We start from the raw sequence: 23,983 nt of genomic DNA on the forward strand, positions 1-23,983 counted from the left end.
GCCAAACATTGCGATATGTTTTCGGTACTTGCGAAATCCAATCCACCCATGAGAAAATAATGCATTCTATGCTCATGAATCAAAAGAAAAAGCTGCTGATGCAACGCGGAGGATTTATACCCATGCTTACAGAACCCTCACTGTAATTGGCTGATACTTTGCTACGTTCGATTGCCATGACCTCTTTTATGAATCATCATTAGAAGATAAAAAGAGCTTCTGTTCTAGAAAGATCTCATACTAGTATCTTGGAATCTCATGAAAGGACGAAAACTGTTTGGTGGCCTACAAACGATGGACTGAATTCCATCGTTGGCAGGAACAACGGACCCATCATTTACCTCCCAATCCTAATCTCACGTAGATGTGACAGTTACAAAAAGAATTACAAGCGTTGATAGATAGTACCGACACTTCAGAAATGGAAACAACGTTTTCACCAGAAAACTTTATACGAATCAGCTAAACCGACCCTGAAAGATTTCAAGGCCATGATGAAAGCCAACCACTACCCCAATGACCAAGACAGGCGTAGCCACACGATTGCAATAGAGGACGATGATGACACACGAGCAGTCTTTCAAACTAGGTCTGCTCCCATCCCTAGTACGGTGTTCACACATTCTCCCACTCTCTAACGAGAACTAAGAGCTTGGGCTAAAAGATGTCAACCCCTCCCTCGGCAGAAGAGAGAAGGAAAGACTGCAAGCCAGAGGTGAAAAAAGAAACAAAAAGTAACCCCCTTGCCACCATCGTCATCTTCCTCGGTTCCTTCTACTGTGTCACGTTGGACACACCAATACATGTTACTAGCCCCACAAATCCTTAAGTAACATCGGTGAACAGTGGGTAATTTATCCAAAAGAGTCATCGTGAAGAACATGTTAGGTAGCATTTATTACAATCCAGCCCATCATGCGGGTTATGAAGGAATTCGAAAACTGTATCGTGTTGCCAAAGCCAAACTGGAAAGTGTACATTTACTCCAGATGCGACGATGGTTACACGTTACACAAACACATTCGAGGAAAATTTTCCAGAAGTCAAATCAAACTGGAGGCCATCGATCATCAATGACAAATCGATTTAGCTGATGTCTCTGATTTAACTACATAAAATCGCGGCTACAAATACTTATTTTGTGTCATCGACGTCTTTTCTAAATTAGCCTTGGTCGTACCTTTGACTTCTAAAACGAGCTATGAGTTAGTGACATTGTTAAAACAAGCATTGAATCAAAAAGTTCCTCACCCTCTCCGATGCCAAACGAAGGCACCAAAATTTCTTAAACAAGCTTTTCAAACAAGACTGAAAAGAGACATCTTTTCCACCACCGAGAATCCTGAAATCAAAGCCAGTATTGCGGAACGTTTTCCACGAACTTTAAAAGAACGTATGGGGATATATTTGTACACATCAACAGACTGTCAAGTATATAAATGTTTTACCGCTCCTGATCATTGCCAACTGAGCCTTAGTTAACGAAGTTGACTTGTTTGATCGCTTTTTGGGAAAGTCCCAACAACCCACTCCAAGAAACGCGGACTGGATTGGGTGAGCATTGGAAAAAGTAAATGTATCTTCGAGAAATGTTATTTAACTAACTGGATCACCAAATGTTTCGTGTCACTGGACGAGTGGCCGTCATCTTCCTGCCTTTAAATTGGAAGACGTGAACGGCGAAGTGTTAAAAAAAAAAACATTTTACTTGCCCGAGTTGCAGCGAGTCAACGAAAAGGTTGACGATGTGTAGGACATCGAAAGCATTCTTGATCGAAGATCCAGTAAAGTAAGCAAAATCCTAGTCAAAGAAGTGAAAATGTGTTCGAAAGGATAGCCTCCGGGTGTTGATTCTTGGATTTCCGCTTCGCTAGTTATCGACTATAAAAATAAATAACCTACACGCCTTTCAACACAACAGAATCCTTTCCTTCTCCGAGTTCCTCTCTGCCGGAACTACAAAAAACAACCATGTAGGTGTGGTGTTGATAACGTGTACATAAAACGCAGATAGTCTTTTTCTGCGAATTTTTTATGTTGTATTATGTCATCAGAACCGCCATCGCCAATTCGAGTTTGCAACAAGGAGACAATCAATTGTGGACTATTTTACTCAGCATCAGTTACCTTCTTCCCAATTCGTTCTTGAAATATTCCAATAACAACTATAATTTTATCTCTAACACTAGTCACCACGAAGATAGTAGCAGCAACATCCCTGTTTACAACTCTTTTGACATCGAGTAACTCTTCGGAAAACAGAACCATCAAATTATGAATAAACAATTTCATGTAACTTTACCCAGTGACAGTTTTATGTATGTGTTTCCCAACAATACCTTATTTGTTTTCACGGCAAAATTACCTCAGGCCATCCATTTGGATCACAAAGTGAATTGTGAAGTCGCTTTGCTAGCAATCATTCATTCTACGCAAGTTCTAAATGTCATTAGAAATCCAACAACGTTTGCCTTCGATATCCTGAACGCACCAGTGCAAAAACACTTGTATACAAACGATCTTCGTTTTTATGAATCCAAAAGACTAGTCCCAGCCAATTCTCAACTGAGCATCTATACCATGAAAATTTCCGCAATCTATTTTTTTAGCGCTCAACTTTTGGTGGAAACGATGACCACTATTTTCAAAACTAAACATATCGTACTGGGCGAGTAACATAAAATAGCTCGTAGTCTGAATACTAGTTTGTTTGATGCCAAAACGTTGTCAATCACTTTTTCTCACAATTTGTTTGATATAATGGGTGGACACGCACAAATACGCCCTAATTCTAACGACATCAACAACAACGAGCGATTTTGCAAGTACTTTTATTGCCATTTGGAATTAAGCGAGGGATTGAATTTGATCTTTGTGTACACCGATGTGGTGGAGTAGAACGTTGCTGAGAGCGATTCCTTTCAAAGTGAATTCTGCCATGGCTGCTTAAAGTAAAGGTGGAAACACATATCACGTTCATCGTGAATTTGTAAATTCTCATTATTTGCTTGTCATTAGGTCGTCTTTTGACAGCGTCCACATTTAAATGAAAGAAAATTGAGACAAAGTATTCCATTCCCGAAAGGAAAAGTCACGGTGAAACTAAATGTGCGGAAACGTCTGTCCAGTGAATTGTAAGTTATGTAGCCTGTGTATGAAAGAGTTGCTCGACAACGAGGACACGGTTTAGGAGATATGTTGAAATCCGCATTTCGTGCAGTGGCACAGACCTTAAAACCGACGGTGACTCGATGATTGCACGCATTCAAATATATCACTTTGGCACAAGGAAATTAATTTCTACAAAACGTCATCATCGACAAACAAAACCCAAAGGAAGCATTCGCGAGAGCAGGCAAAAGTTTGTTGCTTTAAACTTGAAAAGAACTTTTAGCTACCAGAGAGACATCTATAAATGCGCTGTACAATGCTAGGCAAGGCATTCCATCTTCTTCGACACCACAGCAAGGACAGGGCAGAAATAGACGCCAAAATCCCTTTAGAGGTCATACACACAATGCAAGAAAGACTAAGAAATAAAGAACAGCAAGATAATTATATGCATTTGATTATTAAGAAAATGATGCACCGGGATTCTTGCGAATGTTACAAGTCAGAGATGGATCTGTTTGCCGTGACAACTACCATGATGATGATACAAGAATCCCAATGGATATAATTTCATCCAATTTCGTCTTTGACTACATCAGCTCCTATCGAATTCGAAATCAAAGGACAGTTCGAAGATTACATGAATCTGAAAAGCAGTCACTGTCACGTGAAAGTCTAACTTCTCGTTTAGGATGGCACCAAACTAGAAGCCGATGTCAAAGCACCTCCCGTCAACAATTTTATGCATTCGTTGTTCAAAGAAGAGGATATGTACAAACCAGTCAGCAGTAACATTAATACTTAGCCTTAATGATCGTACCTAGAAAAATATCTTGACGTACGGAAAGCAAGCCAAGATCACACACCTTGATGCTTCCATGGTATGGAAACCTGACACTTCATTACCTTCTGAAACAACACATCAACGGGAATGTTTTGTAACAAAACACTACTGAGGGAAGGAAGGGTGACCCTAAGAAACAACCTATCAAAAACCCAATACTGACAGGGAAGTCTGATGCAAGCAACATTACTACACGCAGTGCTAACAACGAGCAAGCCAAACACCACATCAATAATAACAGTTAATAATGACAGGATAATAGAAACAGATACACACAGATCAATGATAAACCTAGTAGCACTTTAGGCAATGTTAATAACAAACAGGTTTACCAACAACCAAACACGATCAATATCATACCCTTAAGCGCTTTGCTTAACTGTATTAGAAACATCCCAAAGGGAATTGCAGAAATCACTAATAATATGAATATCCCGACACAAAAGACCCTAAAATGAATGAGGAAACTTTTCAATAGCCTCTACGCTACTCCTATTACTATGAAATGATAAATCCCAAGAACAAAAGTTACTAAAGATGCCAAGCACACAATAACTATATGGCAGAGGAATTGCTGGCGATTGATAAAAAATTACATCCCAGAATTAATTATTAAAATAAATAAAGAATCTAACTCACCAGATAAGTTATGCTTACAAGAAGCCCGCCTAAATAGTGGTACTAGGTACACGCCTAAAATCGCAGGATATTCCATGGGTTTTTAAGAATGAGACAATGGGTTAAAAGGCGGAGGCCTAGCAATTTACGTCAGTAACCCCATCCTCAACGTTACAGCAATTTACGTCAGTAACCTCATGCTCAACGTTACAGCAATTTAAGTCAGTAACCTCATCCTCAGCGATACAGCAATTTACGTCAGTAACCTCATCCTCAGCGATACAGCAATTTACGTCAGTAACCTCATCCTCAGTGATACAGTATGAATATCGAAAGAACAACCAACTACCAGGAGATACTAGACTTCCAATCAAGTATAGTTAATACAGGAAAAACTCATTCATAAGATACAGTATATGCAACTTTAGAAACCCGAATATTATGCACCACAGAAGAATATACTACAATATGTAAGGACTTCAACGCCCACGGTGAACAATGTGGAGGTAAACACTTTGATAGAAGAGGGAGAGTAATACAAAATGGATCACTGAAACAAACTTAGTCATACTAAACAAAGGCGTCCGAACTGTGATTAATCCGGAAAATAGTGAATTATAATTCACTATGTAATTATCTGCAATTGATCTATCCATCTGTTACACCTAAAGTAGCGAAAATAGCAAACTGGCAAGTAAATCAAACTAGTACTCAGGGAAGTGACCTATTTTGAGCACACTTAATATTGCAATTAACATAATCCAAACAATCAATAGACAACACAGATATTTACAATAAAAATATAATGGATGCATTATTTTATCTGTCTTCTGAGAATATCCCCAAAACGTGGGGGGGGGAGGGGCTCAAAACCGTCAGTACCATGGTGGAATGACGAATGTAGAATGTAAACAGGCACATAAAGATAAGAAAAAGGCGTTCAAAAGCATTCCAGCGTATCTACAAATTGTCTAATCTACAAGGAAAAGAAAAAACTCGCCTAAAACGTGATTCTTAAGGCGAAATGGTAAACCTGAAACAACTGTTACTTGTGATCGGAGATTTAAAGCAATGCGAAAGCGGTTTGTGACAAAATGTTATCAAATATAAAGCAATGCAATATACTCCTAAAATCCCCGAAGCACTTAATAATAAAGACAAAGAAAACATATTAGCTAAACATTTTGCTGGAATGAGCAGTAACACAAACCATACGGCTAAATTAATCATTCACCTGAATACAGTCAATCAAAAATACCCCCATTTGTTCACTGATCTAGGAAACAAACATAGTACACTAAAATGTAGATTTGAGTATCCACGAATCGAGAAAGGCATTCAAGAAGAAGAAATAAAAACGACCTCACCAGGGAGAGACACTTCGTGATATGAAATTTACGATTACCAGGGGAAGACACTTCAGGATATGAAACTGACAAAACATCTCCTGAAAATGCTGAAGTATTTCGTACTGGATCTGCAGAGAAAGTTATGGAGTACTGGTGGAAATCCAAATAGTTGGAAGCCAGCAATAGTAACACCAATCCCAAAACCTGGCACAACCCATCAGATCTCAATACCTGCAGACCAATCTATCTAACAAATAACGTTAGCAAACTAATGGAAGACAATGACCAATAATAGACTTAAACGCCATATAGAAAAAAATAATATAATAGCCGAAACCAGAGCGGTTTGAGCAGCAGATGATCAACACTAGATCAACTTGTACGATTGGAATCTATCATTAAATCAGCGTTTAGTGCCAAACGAAAATGTGACCGCAATCTTATCTCAGTCTTCTTTGATTTACAAAAAACTTTCGATTTGGTATGGTCAAAAGGTCTCATTGCGAAACTGAAACACTACAGAATAACTGGCCGTATGCACCAATGGATATCAAACTTTTTAACAGGTGGCCAAATCATAGCAAGATTAGGGGACTAATTTATGGGCATACACACACTAGATAAAGGTACAACACACGGAAGTGTCATAAGCCCAACGTTGTTTAATATATAATGAATGACTGGAACAAACTATTGATCACACACGAAAATATTTATCCCAGTTCGCTGACTATAGCAGTATCTAGAAGGCCGGTAAACTGGTCAGCAGAACTGTCATTGGTAAAATACAAGCATGTCTAAACAAAATTAGTCGATGGCTGACAAATGAGGCCTCAAATTATCCCGTGACAAAACCGTAGGAGCCATGTTTTCACCAAAAACCAGAAGGAAAGTTGATTACCTACACGTATTCATTAACAATATCAAAATATAATTTGTCAAGGTAGCTAAATTTCTGGGTATGCTCCTAGACAAAAATCTCACATGGAATAACCATATCACAGAACTATTTCGGCGGTGCAGTCTTAACCTAAATCTCCAAAGAAACCGAAAGTGGATAACTGTGGAGCAGATCAAAATACACTCCTTATACTCTATAGATCTCTTATAAGATCCAAACTCGATTATGGATGTCAAGTCTATGCCACAGCAAACTCGAATCTACTTAAAAACACACAAGACATCATACACTATGAGGCTCATAGTATATGTACCGCTTGTCTTAAAGGAACATCCAGGGACGATCTACAAGTCTTAGTAGGATAACCACCACTGCATTTAGGACAAGACGAGACGCACCCAACAAGAGCTATACTAGAGAGATACGATATGCCATTTAGGCGCAAATTAGTCACGTATATACTAGCAGGGGAAAAGATCCATGAGTTAACGGAGAGCCTAGACATGCAACCAATTAAAGCAGACACGATCTGATGTCCTGATCTGGAACCATTGGAATGTACTACACCTAATATCAAGCAACATGCAACCGAACTCGGATCTAAACAAGTCCAACCGCTTGAAATTAAGGCTGAAATTCTAGATGAACTGGACGGATCATACCAAGATTACGCCAAATTCTACACCGATGAATCAAAATCAGCTGATCCCATCTGAATTGCAGCTGCATTTGTTATTCCAAAAGAAAACAGAGAAATGGGAGCACGAATCCCTGGTGTGTGTTCAATCTACACCGTAGATGAATTAATGAAGCCTTATCAATGAAGCCTTAAAATGGATTAACACAACCAATGCACCAAAGTCAATCGTTATCACCGATTCACTCAGTGTTTAAGATGTTTGGAATCAGGAAACTCTACTAGAACGGACACTTTCTTAACGAAGTCAACCTCTTAATCAAAACACTCGTAGCAAACAAGAAATAGTAGAATTTATGTGGGTACCGTTTGATATTGATGTACCTAGAAATAAGACAAAACAGCCAAAAGCCATATGGCAAGGTTTAAACCAAACCCATCAAAATTATAGCATCCAAGAAATCTACAACATCATAAGTCGAAAAATTAACGAGAAATGGCAAAATGCATGGGACTACAGTATTATGGGACGGAGATTATATTCCATCCAAACAAATAACAGCAGAAATGTAACTGTTGACAAGCTAAATAATAAAGGTGATATGAATGTCATAAACATAATCAAGGTTGGAAACACATTGCTGGCTAGCAGTTGCGTGAAAATTTCTCCCTGATAGTCTAGCTTGCGGAAAAATGTCCATTCTGTCCCGAACTCGAAAACCTTACTCAAGTATTTAATATATATGTCCCAGGTATCAAGAACAACGGAACATCTTCAAAACAGGAAATGGATACTACTGTCAATATCCATATATCCAGAATTTCTGGATAGCAACATTAACACCAACATGAATTACAACAACATAACAAACAAAAATTGGCAAAAAAAGAAACATTTAAAGTCAAGTAGCTGAACAGATATTCACAATCAACTTGGTTTATACAGCGCCGCCCGACATAACCATCATTCAGTCTTCTAATTCAACATAATTCTAAGATGCACAACAGCAGTCAGACCTGGTGAGTGGAACAGGGAAGACAGTTCGGATGATGAAGAAGAAGAAATTAGTCACGTCATTCATGTTTGGTGTCGCTCAGGCGTGTCGGACCCAACAACGGCTGAGAGGGAATTCCATGCTTTTCGCACATCAGACCAAAGAAGTAATTAAGATACCCAGACAATGCAATCAACTAACAGGTCAATAACAATCCACGCAAGCAATATCGAGAAGAAACAGGTCAGTAATCGTACCACATCAAAGGAATGTACATAGTTAATAGGTCAATCATACCAAACACACTAGATAATTAAAACTAGAAGATCATTAAGACCATCTCTAACCTACTAAACTCTCATTCTATTATTTTACTGAACTGTGGAAAAGCATATAAATTCTATTCTATAACTCAGTCCCAGCACATTTAGTTAATATGAGGTGGCTAAAACTCCAGCTATCAGGCCCCACCATACACTAATAGGAGTAGTAGTCAATAATTGAACCGAAACTTAGAACTATAAGGTGGTCGAAACCCTCAAGACCACGAGGCCCTGCTGAACAATGCGACAAACTTTGCTTAAAATAGAGGAAATAGGGTGAAGGTGGTCGAAACCCTCAAGACCCTGAGGCCCTGCTGCACAATGCGGCAAACTTTGCTTAATTGCAAATATTAAGACTCAAAATAGAGGATATAGGGTGACAAATTCCCAGACCACCAGAACCCCCACACAAAGCAGAACTTAAATTATCTACAGTTAGATAGGAGCCCAATATTTCCACGCAACACTAACTTGCTTCCGCATGGATGCCCTATCTAAATTGTGCAACAGGAAGCCTTACCCATTTCAATCTACATCCTCTTTAGATAGCGCAGAGTCAATATGATTCCAAATTGTGTCAAGATGACATTTAGTTTCGGACCAATAAAATCAAAACTTATCCTGGATGTTGGGTTGTGCCTGCCGCGGTGCTGCTCTCCTGTCTCGGTCATACATGAGAACTGATACTGGATTAAGAAGCATACTTTTCATACATAAACGCGTATTGGAGAGTGGCTCTAATTCCTTGCCGTACGACAAATTAAGAATCCATATTGTCGAATAAACCAGACGCACATCCCCGAATGGACGCAAGCGTCCTTAATTCAAGATAAGTAAGTAAGAGTCTGACCATCCATCGTTGACTCGTCAAGACATAATTATGATTGCAAAGAATTGAATGTGGCCAATGTGTATTTGCTCCGAATTAGCAAAACCTGATTCAGAAACCAGCAGAAAGAAAGAACACGATGTTCGTAAAAATTGCACAAAACGTAGAAGAGGAACTGCGTGAAACGATCACAAAGGATTAAGAAAAGTGGACGGAGAAACACAGGCTGCAACAAAATGAGAGAGCGCGAGGAACTGCAGAGGCAACAACAACAAGGAAAGGTAGAATACCGAATGGAGACAGATAAGTTCTTTCTTTTTTTATTATAAAACGTATGCTCTTCCTTTCAGTAAAGCGTACAGCGAGACGAGGTCGTCCTCCCAGAAGCTAAGAGGCAAATTGCCAAAAACAAAACAGCCCTTTTCAGGGATACCCATCTCTCTATAAAAGAGACTCACCCATTTGTTTGTATGTTTGGTGTTTGTATGACCTTTATTTTTTTCTTTCTCCAAACAACCCCATCGCCTTCTCTACTGAAATGGCTCTCTAAGAACAAAGCATGGCGTAGAAATCTGACTTTAAAATGAATTGAATATTTATTGATAAACATGTCCGTGGGAGTGGAATGTGAAACACAAGATATAAACAGGGAGATAACATTCAGTTCAAATTACCGATAAATGGTGAGCAATAAAGAAACAACTGATGTACATCAAATAGTGGAGAAACTCTACAAATATAACTAAATATGTGTTATATTCCTGTATGGTATAAAACGAAAACCATTTTTACCAAGCATGGATAGTTTGGTAAGCTTAAGGATTCCTGTTATAAACACAAATCATGAAAAGAAACACATCAACATCAAGCTATTTGCATGTTTGTCGAAATGCAGCATAAATCTTTTTACAAAATATTGATCGTTTGGGTTATCTTCAGAGTTCATGAGCTCATTTAATTGTATTTCATTGGGATTTTTAAAGTACATGTTAGTAACCAATGTGCCTATCGTCTGCTAAAAACTGATTTGCAAAGATACTGAAATTGATCAAATAAATCATGCAAGCTAAACAGGAAACATTTTAATTAGCTCTCTCAATGTTGACAAAACGACTATTCAATATTTAGTCTGTTGGTTTTGTGGGCTTAACGCCATTTGTCAGAACATGACTGGCTATAAATGGCGGCTAGTATAACTGGTCGAGGAAAAACCCGGAAAAAATACCCTGGCAAGAAGCACCGACCGACGTAAAACTAATGGTAAGCTTTCTCTCATATCCACATAGGTTAAGCAAGAGATTCTAACCCTCGCAACCAGAGGTGAGAAGGCAGTAATCGGTAAAGGCGGGTACTTTACACCACTCAGCCACCCGGCGTGCCATTATTTAGTCTGTGATTGAAACACAGAATCAATGAACATAGATCTACAACAAGCGAATGGCGTAAGAATGAAAAAATACCTTCAGTTTCCAAACGCCCAGCAAGAAACTGTCAGCGCGCCATTTAGTGAGGGTTCGGGAGATGTAAGCCGAAATCATGGATAACGTAATAGCCGATTATTGTATATACAAGAAAGGGATCAATACAATATTAGGATTTTAGAAGTAAACTTAAGACATGAAATGTGCTAATGTAGTACACAACAGGCGTGAAAGTGTTATAAGTTTGACACCATAATTGTACTCGTATAACACACAACACGTGCATGCAGAAGTGTAATAAACACATAGAGTGTACATGTATTTAATTGACAGAGCAAATCAGTTTACTTAGTACTCAGTGATCCCATATAAGTGGTGTATGCCCACTTATTGTTTTGATACGTAATGGCATTTACTGGATTTAAGTGCTCCTTCTTTATCTATTGTCAATAAATCTCCTAATTAACTTTCAACAGTTTTTGGTATGTTATTGTCTTACAAGTAACTCAGTCAGTAATATCTGATTTGGTTCTGGCGTATTTCTACTTGCATGTCCTATGTTCTTATTTGAAATCCGCGCGTTTTACAATATACTTTTATCCATACTGACTAAATTTATGCTGTAATTAAACGTCCCCGTTACTACAAAGCATATCAGCCATTTCGATGTTCAAAGAAAAATGTTTTACTTGACAGGGAATGTAACATAGTGTGTAAATTATACAAATAAGGCCTATCACATCACCTTGTTTCTAGACAATCGAAACCGTTGGCAAGTAATAACGAACTGAATTAACGATGTGCACGCAAGCTTTCGAGTCTAATTGATCGGACCGTCACTGAGCTTAACCATCCTATAAACAATTCATGGGGGCTTTGCATAGGTATTAACCTGGCTTTTAGTAAGCTACACTTGAGACGTTCTACACACTACGAAAAACAAGCCGGCCGATGTGGAAATAGTAGACTGGATACCCGCTACAAAGCGAAATACGACGACTTTGGTGAGTAATGGGATACAATAATGCTACCTGACAAAGCAAATACAAATACACGTACTTGGGTGGGACAATACTTGTTTTGGACCACGAAAAATATTGTAAGTTTTTAGCTGATATATTCCGGTACAGTCTAAACGTGTTCATCATTGTTAATTTTTTGCTTTGGACATCATGTTACAGATTCACAGTTCCCTCATGTATAAAATGGATTTCCGGTTTTTATGGTCATTGTTATATAAAGAACCATTACCAGATAGATCTCGTAATTAACTTTCGTAATTAAAATAGATAGCGAGATCAGAATGATCCTATGTGCGTTTTTTTTCTACATGCCATTCATTGTTCCTATGAAAGAATATATTTTAACCGATTCTAAAGTAATATGAATTACAATTAAGGTAAAATAACGCGTATTGATATATTAGTAAATTTTCTACCCAAGAATGAGACATAATTTTACCGTTAAATGCCAAAAGTAGAATAATGATACTGTCGTTGTTTTATCCTGATTTACTATACTCTCAAACGATGCTGGAACTACTTTCCCCTGGGTTTGTTGGTTACAACTTAACAAGTGTAAATAACCTTGACGTGGCCTCACTAGACATAAAAGTTTATATATATAGGGGCCCCGAGTGACCGAGTGGTCTAAAGCGCTCACCGTTACGGATCACTGCCATCTCACCTCTGTCTGCGTGGGTTCGAGTCTCGGGTTCGGCCAATATGGGTATGTGAGAAAGCCTGCCAGTAGCTTCTCGTGGGTTGGTGGTTCTTTCCGGGGTTTTCCCGGGTTCTTCCTCCACCGTTAATACTGGCCGCCATGTATAGCCTATCTTGTGCCGAAAAATGGCGTTAAACCCTAAAACAACAACAACAACTAGACATAAAATGGAAATGAGTAGCATTTTCTTTAACAATTCAGCTATAAATAAATGTGAAAATAGTGTTGTCATTCCCATGGAGCCTCACAAAATGTCCCACCAGATAGTTCAAATGCTATCCGCCCGGGCCTCGGATATAAACTTTCCAAATTATTCAGCTGGTGATACCTTCCATGATGCAGAATCTGACAACAGAACGGCAGATGTAAATAACATATATGGGGTTTCTGTACCATACGTTTAAGAACTACTTAAAAAAAATGAAATTCGGTTTATGACATTAAATGAAATTCGGGCAAGATATTTTGAAATGATAAACAATGTAATTTTTGAGTTACGTTTTGTTAATTGATAAGTACGTAAGAAGAATACAGCTATCATAGTAATTCAGTCTTGATCGGTTATATCACGTCTTGTTGTCATTGCCATTATCGTAGTAATTTAGTCTTGATCGGTTAGATCACGTCTTCTTATCATTACCCTTATCGTAGTAATTTAGTCTTGATCGGTTAGATCACGTCTTTTTGTCATTACCCTTATCGTAGCAATTTAGTCTTGATCGGATATATCACGTCTTCTTGTCATTACCATTATCAAAAAGTAATTAAGTCTTGATCGGTTAGATCACGTCCTGTTGTAATTACCAGTATCATAGTAATTCAGCTTTGATTGGTTAGATCACATTTTCTTGTCAGCATCAGAAAATCCGGATCATGGACTCGACATGTCGCGTCTCGTCATCATATTTCCATTTATGGAAATATCTGTATAGTCACCCTGAGAGAGAGCGAGTGAACATTTTAGCACAGCGGACATTTTTTCATGTTATATTTCCCGATATATGGTAATTACATTAAATTTTCAGTGTAAAGAAACTTTCTATGACGGAGGCAATGGCTGAAAGACGGAATAGTAAGCTAAAAGCTGTCGGAACCGTTTAACATCAGTCGGTACGAAGTAGGTAAATTCTTTATTTTATTCCAAATATAGCTCAAGAACGACAACATACTTCCGATGTTCCGGCTTTTTCTTTCATTTTTCCACATTTGATCTTGCTCTAATAACTCCTTTTAAAATTTTCAGAAGTGTCACATATTTAACAAAGCACAATGACACGTGACCTTTGTCCCAAGTTTTGCACCACTGAAAGCAAAGATTTTACAAGTCGGCGTGCTGCAGTTGCGATGAAAGTGGCTTTGTAAAACGCTTTACTGTTTGAAGTAAACTGTTAAACTGTCGGGCTATCAGAATAGAGACACATGGAAATGTTCACACGTAAACTGTCAAAGTTAGTAGGCTGTGATAATAATATAAAAGAAGCGGAGATAGAATCAGAGGTATACCGGTAGAGCCAAACAAATTGTAACACAAATATTTAGATCATCAGGCATGACAATCGCATTCACCACACATAAATATTGTAGAACCCTTAAGGGTCCCACGTGTATCTGGACATGGGAATGGAGAGTGTTGTATTATATATGGTCAAAAGTGGAGGTAGGGTGAAGAGGGGTCATATCATTAGCGTAAAGTCGAAAACAATTTAACAATATGTAATGAATGGTAAAATAGCTAACTAAATAAATAATAGATATGGCCACTGCTTTCAACTCGGTTTCTGTAATTCGAATAAAATAAACTGGACGAGGGAGTTATCAGATGTGGTGGGAGACAACTATCCCAATCTCTTTTGAAATAAGCATAATATTCTTGTTTGTTGGATATTGTTGTCTGCTATTTCACAGGATTCAGAACGTACTAACTTGACACTTGATTTTCTGCAATTTTGAATTCTGGCGCCAACTGTACTCATCAGTTATCTCGGTAACAATGACAGCGCACTCCTATTTATAATCTTCCCCGATGACCACATTACACAGTTCAACCAATCGATGTAGGCATGCCTAGTCATGTGACCAATCAATGTAGTGTATGGTGTCCCATGCATTGCATTGAGAACAATACAGTCTGCATGTTATACAATGTCAACAATTTAAGTACATAAATACACAACGATAAGTATTTGACTATTTGACTATAGCAGGGCTGGAACAACGAGAATAAGAACATCTTATGAACTCAGACTGATGTGAACTTTAAGGTTCAAATAATTAAGTCAATTTGTCTAGAAACGAGTTATTGTGGCATCCTAGCACGGATTGCATACACCTATATTTAGGCTATCAGACATGGAAGTCGTATTCCCCCACACATAAATATTTAGACTATCAGGAATGGAAGTCGTCATCCCCCCGACAGAAATATTTGGACTATCAGGCATGGAAGTCGTCATCCCCCACCCCCATAGAAATATTTGGACTATCAGGCATGGAAGTAGTCATCCCGCCCCACACACACATAAATATTTGGACTATCAGGCATGGAAGTCGTCATCCCCCACCCCCACATAAATATTTGGACAATCAGGCATTGAAGTCGAAAATATTTAGTACATGAAGATGATATTTCACACGATTTTATGCAAGATACTAAACTGAAGCACAGAATGCCAAATTAGGACTAGAGGAACCACAGAAGATTATGCAACTGTAGTTTGGTTATAAATCCTTTAGGTGAAGAAAGTAAAACTGTTTGGCGTGTACATTTTGTTTGTGCTAAGGCTGACATTTCCTTATTTGCGGATAATGACTTCAGTTTCCTGGTTAGGTCTCACGGACATTTAGGGTTATGTAATATCAAACTAAATTCAATACATTTTAATGACTACTGTGTGTGATTGATTTTTAATGACTACTGTGTGTGATTCATTTTTCGAATCAAATACGTTTATTTTAGAGATTCAATTGCATTTTAAAGTGCAGATTGTTATTTTGCACAGAATGTAAAAAAATCTCAAAACATATATTAGCCAATCCTTATATAAATACTGACATCGCACATAAATTAATACGAGCAAAAGCGTATAATGGACATCAGTAACTGGACTATACTTCAGTTAGTTACCCTTTTCAGCCCCGTAATTTTGAAACCGTTCTCAGTTTACACCAAAGGTAAGATATGTCTCTGATTCAAAGCAATGACATTGAGATATATTCTGTTTTGAAAACAGCATATCTACCTTTTTATGTAAGATCGGCAGCGCCGGATCGAGTGAAGAGTTGGGGGTTGGGGGTTCCAAAATTTCAAAAGGGCCCTAACTTTCCTCGAATGGGCACCAAATCAAAAGTCTATGTGTCTACTTACTCAAAGTCTGCATAATACATAATAATCAAAAGAATGGTCAAATTTCAAGTGATAAGTGAATGTACGTTTGTGTGTATGTACATTTTTTTAACTTGAGGGAGGGGACGTCCCGAAACACCGGACCCTTCCTCCGTTCCTAATCTGAACTTCAAAGTAATGCTATTTTGTAGGCAGTCCATCAGCATACGAATCTAAGTGTCAGTGTTTAGTACAAATATGTCGACGATAAAAATCAATTGCCCCGCTATTAATGTTAATAGTGTCAAAAAATTAGCAAATAACCTATTTTGTATTTAGCATGACTGCGATCCATATAAAAGGGCAACTGATTGGCAACCTTGAAAAAGTTCCGCTCTAACAATGGACAAAGTTATTATTCAATAAAAAATGTAACATCTGTGATGATTAGAACAGACAAGAAAGTTATTAGTCAGTCGTGTTAGCTTTGCGAATAATGGGTGTTGGTTCAAAACTCAAATCTTTCGAATACCATTGTCATGTATATTCTTTACTCACAGTTTGGATCGTACGACTGTTTAATGTCTTTTATCATCTGGCATTTACCTGAGAACCTACGGTAATTATAAACAACCCCACGTATTGTTTGCTGAATAGAAGTTAGTACCTTACTAGAATCCGACTTTTATTACGCTCTCGACCATAATTCATGTAGGTAAGTTACCAGTAGCTCACTGATGTTTCTTCATGCACAGTGGCGGTGACAGGTTAGTTTCCATGTTTTTGTATATAATTACAGCACGAAAAACAGCGTGTGTGTGTGGAATGTTGACAGTGGCGGTGACAGGTTAGCTTCCACGTTTTTTGTATATAATTACAGCACGAAAATACATTTTACGCAGTGATTATTGCATTTATGTATAGTTCATGGTGTGTGTGTGTGCGTGTGTGTGTGTGTGTGTGTGTGTGTGTGTTGATTAATTACTTATTACAGATCACGATATATTTGTTTATATCGACATCAATATAAATTTTGGTTCAGTTGAATTGTTTTACTTTCGTGAGTGATGCGAACAGATATCTTAACGCTGAATCAAAACTAACCGTCATGGGAAATTGTTTGTTTTATGTTTGTTTATTTCATTCAATTAAAGTGTCTTCAAATTAAGTTACTGGCATATGAAGTTAAAAAGTTCGTGTATCTTTTCTGAGTCCCTAGGGATGAAAATCGGAACACACAACCGTATGCTGTTTGCCAATACAGATCGTGTTTTTCTGGTGAAGCTAACAATTCAAATACCTTACTCTGAACTTACCTACTCTTGCAAAACATTAATATTTAGGTCTCATTTTGAACAAATGACGCTGCTTATCAACCCTATAGATAAAAGAACAGATATCTGATTGAAATTTAACTGTTTATAGAAAAGGTAAATAACCTGTGTTTAATACTTTATATGTGGTATCCAAAATGAGGAAGCCCGGGTCAAAATAAATTTACGGCTCATGAACCAGATCTATCAAAAATGTTGAAAAAGTAAATAAAACGTACACGAATTTTTTATTTATTGGCCAGTGTAAAATCCATAGATTTAGCAAGATGAGTGTACCCATATTAGAAGTGTACCCATATTAGAAGTGTACCAATATTAGAAGTTTCCATTCCGTATTATCAGCATCTATAGATGCCATAAGTGTCTCACTTCACACCAACCCACTTGTTAGATTCAGTTACCTGAAAGGTACAAATACCATTGTGTAGTCTGGAATTTATTCTTTCCCCAAACACGTCCATACCATGTTCGTGAATTGACTTGAAGTAAAAACGTGTGTACAAGCTTATAAGAAGAGTCCGACTGCAAACTGCACAGACCCTGATCTATCGTCTGATCATGCAACGGCAGATCAGGATCTGTGCAATTTGTTCGGAAGAATCAGTGAAACAAACAACATAAATCCTGACATGTATGTACATTATGCAATAGCAGATTATGATATTTGTTGTTGCAGTTTGACTCGACTTATAAGTGAATATTTACGGTAATTTCGTTATATAGACTAAACATTGTTTACTGCGTTTCTTTATGTCACTAAAACATGAAATACTTAAGGAAACATGTTAATATACCCCCTTCCCAGGGCTGTAAAACTCCAGTGGCTATAATGGGTATAGACCTCATAATTTACAGTCCCTCATTAAGGCCCTCCATTAAATTTTAAGCCAACATCTGAGCGACATGTGCGCTGTGAGCCACAGACCCCCCCCCCCTTCCACCATGTAATCCGGTCCTGCACCTTCCTACCGTAAGGTTTATTTTAATATTTAACTCATTAACAACTGGCGAAACAAAGTCTAGTATCTTTCTGAATTAAACCCATTATCCACCGGCATAACAAAGTCTTGTTTATCTTTTGGATTAATATTCTTAATTATTTATCTGAACGTGAAACGAAACATTTCCTTGATGTATTAGCATACAGTACCAACTCGATATTGTCATACACTGACATGAATGATTTATAGTGACACGGGTACCTTGAGTACATTTCACTTGACAATCAATATCCAGCTGATAGGTGTGTTCCATACCTAATAATCTCAATCACAATAGATTATTTAAGTTGGCTTATTTCTCTGAAAAGGAACTCATTGAGCTTTCCACAAAATAAAATTAGTAATATAGACTTGATTTGAAAAGCACGTGTGCCACAAACAGACATTTTGTAACATGTCTACCCCACGACGGACGTAAACGTTCGATTCACAAAATTATGGTATGAAAATCTAACAAGTTCATCTAAATATTAAAGTAAAGTATATAGTGCCCTTCATCTTGTCTTTGATTAATTTCATGTTAATTGTTTTTTTAATAATAAATATACCTTAACTCGCATATTGTGAATCCTAAGTGATTATTGAAGCATGTTCCAATTTATATCAAAGACGATACTACTTTTTCATTGACATAAATTCACTAGTATTGTGTAAATATACCTTTTCAGAAAAAAGTAATACATCTTATATACAAATACAACTGCATTATAACGTTTGAACAATGCATCGTAGTTGAATTAAAGAAAGGGGAATTTAATACTGCGAATACAACCCTTGTCATGAAATATTATTTTATATTCATATCTATGTTCATCATCGTAAAATGTTTAATTTTGAAACCATCGTATGGGCTTGTGGCACACACTACTGAATAGCGCTTCTCTTCTTTTCCGAACGTTTAAGTTGAAAATTTGATTAAATATATTATTACATGGATCACAATTAATTCAATGTTTTGAAAAGAAAATTTTCTAAATGAAAGATTGTTCTTAAATAGTTATCAGCTTTATTTTCCTAAATACATTTTTATCGACATCCTTGCATGAAAATACTACGTTCCTAGCAAGCTGATCGCTTTGCCGGCCTTTGGTAATTGGAACAATGATAAATAGCTGTAAACCAGTACATTATTGATATTATGACCTGATTGTATGTCTACAGGATTGATTTTTCTTGCGGAGTTGTTATTATCCTTACATTCATTTTATAGCTTTTCCACATGAAAACCGGAAACAGCAATGTTGACGGGAAAATGTTCACATTTTGTATTGAACCATAATTTCTCTGAACTAGACTCTGAATTATACAACATGTATGCATATTGGTAAATATACGGAATAAAGAAGTGTTCTAATTATTACACCCTTTTCTATAATCAGACGCCAACATACTTGTGATACAGCTAATATTGATGTATCTATTTTGTTATTATGATCATAGCTACATTCCCTCCCGAAAGCAATCTTAAACTAACATAAAAAGATTTTCTTACACAGGAATCTTAACTAATGTAAATAGGCTGTCTTACAGCGGAATCTTAAACAAATGTTAAACGATTGCCTTAGAATGGAATCTTAAACAAATATAAAACGATTGTCTAACAACGGAATTTTAAACAAATGTAAAACGATTGTCTTACAACGGAATCTATCCAGATATGTATTCATGTTATGAAGTGGATGTTCTAAGTTCTAAAAGCAGACTCGCTTCCCCGGAATGTAAGCAGGTGTTGTGTTCAGATTTGTTTCGGATTTGCATTAAGACTAGTAAACATGGACAGTGCAGGCATCCCCACCACCGCCACCTCTTATAGTGTCCATTTTGCAAAACTATTGTTCGTTCCTGGTCACTGTCAGAGCCACTAATTCATCCAATGCCATTATAATTATTAAATGCGTGTGTGTGTAGATATTTGTGTGTGTGATTGGATTTATAAAGTCGCTTTAACAATATTTCAGTCATATCGCTACGATGTCTGCAGTGTGGCAGTCTATAATTTGTATAGCACTGGGGCATCATGCCGCAGACGTATAGCGTGATGTCCCACCCAGTCACATTATGCTGACACCGGGCCGACCAGTCCTAACACTAACTTCTTAATGCTGAGCGCCTAGTGAGCAGATGTTAGTACCATGTTTATAAGTCTTTGGTATTACTCTGCCGAGGTTCGAACCCGCGACTCTCCGCGTCCGAGACGCATTAGAAGGATTAAAAACATGAAAATTGATGTCATCACTACCACCCATAAATGAACCGTATCATCTCATGAAATCTGTTTCCTTACACACACACACACACACACACACACACACACACAATGATATCGAAGATGAGAGTATCAATATGTTTTCAAGCCTTCACAAATGTACGTTCGTACGTGCAAATTCTCAGAACTTCTACAGTTAGCCGAAGCACGATGTCAGTGATATAGATTTTTCCAAAATTTCATGGTCCGGTATCTGTCAAACCTTGAAATTTGATGAACGAACTAAATTACTGCCGAAGTTTGAACTTTCCGGCTCTGTAAAAACTGGGAATGAAGTAAAAACACTACTGCCAAAGTTTGAGGTTTTGAAAGTACGACTCTAATGTCTATTTTTGAAGCTATATATTATATATATATATATATATATATATATATATATATATATATATATATATATATATATATATATATATATATATATATATATATATATATATATATATATATATATATATTAGCCTGCTCCTTAGGTATGCTTTGTAAATAATGTTTGATAGTATCTGATAATATTTATTTAAAAAAACGCAAACCTTACTGAAATTTGCAGTGTAAATTAATGATGGAATAAAAGAAGAAGGAATAATTTTATTTATCACTGTCTGTCAAAGAAAAATAGGCAATAACGAAATATATATTCCATTATGTTGGGAGACTTCTTCATAGTTATTGCTTCTGGCTGGCCTTCCAGTTCTAACTGGATATCCTACATTCATTACGAACTAAATCGATATCATAGTATTGCATTAACTTACCATATAAAGCCTAACCGCCATTTATTCAGGAGACTGAGCTAGTACATCGCATACGACATGCCCCTTTGTCGTTATAATCCTTGATACATATCATCGTATGTGACATGCCTCTTTGTTATTATCATTATTATTATCTGTCATCATATGCGAGATACTCCTTTATCGTTATCATCGTGAATACATGTCAACTTATGTGACATGCCCCTTTGTCATTGTCATCATTATTACCTGTCAGTATTTATTTATTTATTATGGATGTTTGTCTATTACTTAATGCTTTCAAATATTGAATGCCGAGGGAATGATCTAAATGTTTTGGCCACTGCAATGATATCATATCCTATGGTCACTTCCATGATATCATTTCCTATGGTCACTTCCATGATATCATTTCCTATGGTCACTTTCATTATATCATTTTTATATGGTGACTTCCATTATACCATTTCATGTGGTCACTTCCATGATATCATTTCCTATGGTCACTTCCATGATATCATTTCATATGGTCACTTCCATGATATCATTTCATATGGTCACTTCCATTATAACATTTTTGTATGGTCACTTCCATTATATCATTTTATATGGTCAATTGCAAACGATACATATAAAAATGTTTGTTATAGTGTAAGCAATATTTAATAATAATTTTCACTCTATGCTATACTTATAGTAATATTATTAATTTTTTAAATATTATTTTACACTATTTATTATAACTATTATAACATTTGTTTTAATTTTTAGTATTTGTTATAATTTTTGCAACATTTGATATTTATTTGTACTATATGTTGAAGTTTTGTAACATATATTAATTCATACTATTTGTTATTGATTTCGTAACATTCAATATTAATGTATTGTATTTGTTATAGTTTTCGTAACATTTCATAGTAATTGGTACTATTATAATGTGGCTTTTGTAACATCTAATATTAATTTGTACTATTTGTTGTAGTTTTGTAACATTTCATGTCAATTGTACTATTTGTTGTAATTTTGTAACATTTCATGTCAATTGTACTATTTGTTGTAGTTTTGTAACATTTCATGTCAATTGTACTATTTGTTGTAGTTTTGTAACATTTTATGTCAATTGTACTATCTGTTGTAGTTTTGTAACATTTCATGTCAGTTGTACTATTTGTTGTAGTTTTGTAACATTTCATGTCAGTTGTACTATTTGTTGTAGTTTTGTAACATTTCATGTCAATTGTACTATTTGTTGTAATTTTGTAACATTTCATGTCAGTTGTACCATTTGTCGTAGTCGTGTAACATTTTATGTCATTTGTACTATTTGTTGTAGCTTTGTAACATTTTATGTCAGTTGTACCATTTGTCGTAGTCGTGTAACATTTTATGTCATTTGTACTATTTGTTGTAGCTTTGTAACATTTCATGTCAGTTGTACTATTTGTTGTAGCTTTGTAACATTTTATGTCAATTGTACTATTTGTTGTAGCTTTGTAACATTTTATGTCAGTTGTACTATTTGTTGTAGCTTTGTAACATTTCATGTCAGTTGTACTATTTGTTGTAGCTTTGCAACATTTTATGTCAGTTGTACTATTTGTTGTAGTTTTGTAACATTTCATGTCAGTTGTACTATTTGTTGTAGTTTTGTAACATTTCATGTCAATTGTACTATTTGTTGTAATTTTGTAACATTTCATGTCAGTTGTACCATTTGTCGTAGTCGTGTAACATTTTATGTCATTTGTACTATTTGTTGTAGCTTTGTAACATTTTATGTCAGTTGTACCATTTGTCGTAGTCGTGTAACATTTTATGTCATTTGTACTATTTGTTGTAGCTTTGTAACATTTCATGTCAGTTGTACTATTTGTTGTAGCTTTGTAACATTTTATGTCAGTTGTACTATTTGTTGTAGCTTTGTAACATTTCATGTCAGTTGTACTATTTGTTGTAGCTTTGTAACATTTTATGTCAATTGTACTATTTGTTGCAGCTTTGTAACATTTCATGTCAATTGTACTATTTGTTGTAGCTTTGTAACATTTTATGTCAATTGTACTATTTGTTGTAGCTTTGTAACATTTTATGTCAGTTGTACTATTTGTCGTAGTCGTGTAACATTTTATGTCAATTGTACTATTTGTTGTAGCTTTGTAACATTTCATGTCAGTTGTACCATTTGTCGTAGTCGTGTAACATTTCATGTCAGTTGTACTATTTGTCGTAGTCGTGTAACATTTCATGTCAGTTGTACTATTTGTCATTTCATGTCAGTTGTACTATTTGTCGTAGTCGTGTAACATTTCATGTCAGTTGTACTATTTGTCGTAGTCGTGTAACATTTCATGTCAGTTGTACTATTTGTCGTAGTCGTGTAACATTTCATGTCAATTGTACTATTTGTTGTAGCTTTGTAACATTTTATGTCAGTTGTACTATTTGTTGTAGTTTCGTAACATTTCATGTCAATTGTACCATTTGCTATAGTTTTTGTAACATTTCATAACAGTTTGGACTTTTTGTTATAGCTTTTGTAACATTTGATAATAATTTGTGTATCTAATCCAATGTTA

At 36.3% G+C, this 23,983-nt stretch overlaps 1 protein-coding gene across 3 annotated transcripts in view; it reads left to right on the forward strand.

Annotated features, from left to right (window-relative positions):
• Positions 1-13,789: 13,789 nt before the first annotated feature.
• Positions 13,790-23,983, forward strand: part of LOC149793100 (uncharacterized) — a 47,071-nt gene continuing 36,877 nt past the window's right edge. For 2 of the 3 annotated variants that reach the window (XM_089967007.1, XM_089967004.1), the window contains exon 1: positions 16,790-16,919. The gene's annotated coding sequence lies outside the window, so the exon portion shown is untranslated. Of the gene's footprint in view, positions 13,868-16,789; positions 16,920-23,983 lie in introns of those variants that run through there. The other variant, XM_089967006.1, reaches the window with a different exon arrangement.

The sequence above is a fragment of the Sinohyriopsis cumingii genome, chromosome 8 (genome assembly GCF_028554795.1).
Source record: "Sinohyriopsis cumingii isolate HCF-2022 chromosome 8, ASM2855479v2, whole genome shotgun sequence".
Taxonomy (NCBI): Eukaryota; Metazoa; Mollusca; class Bivalvia; order Unionida; family Unionidae; genus Sinohyriopsis; species Sinohyriopsis cumingii.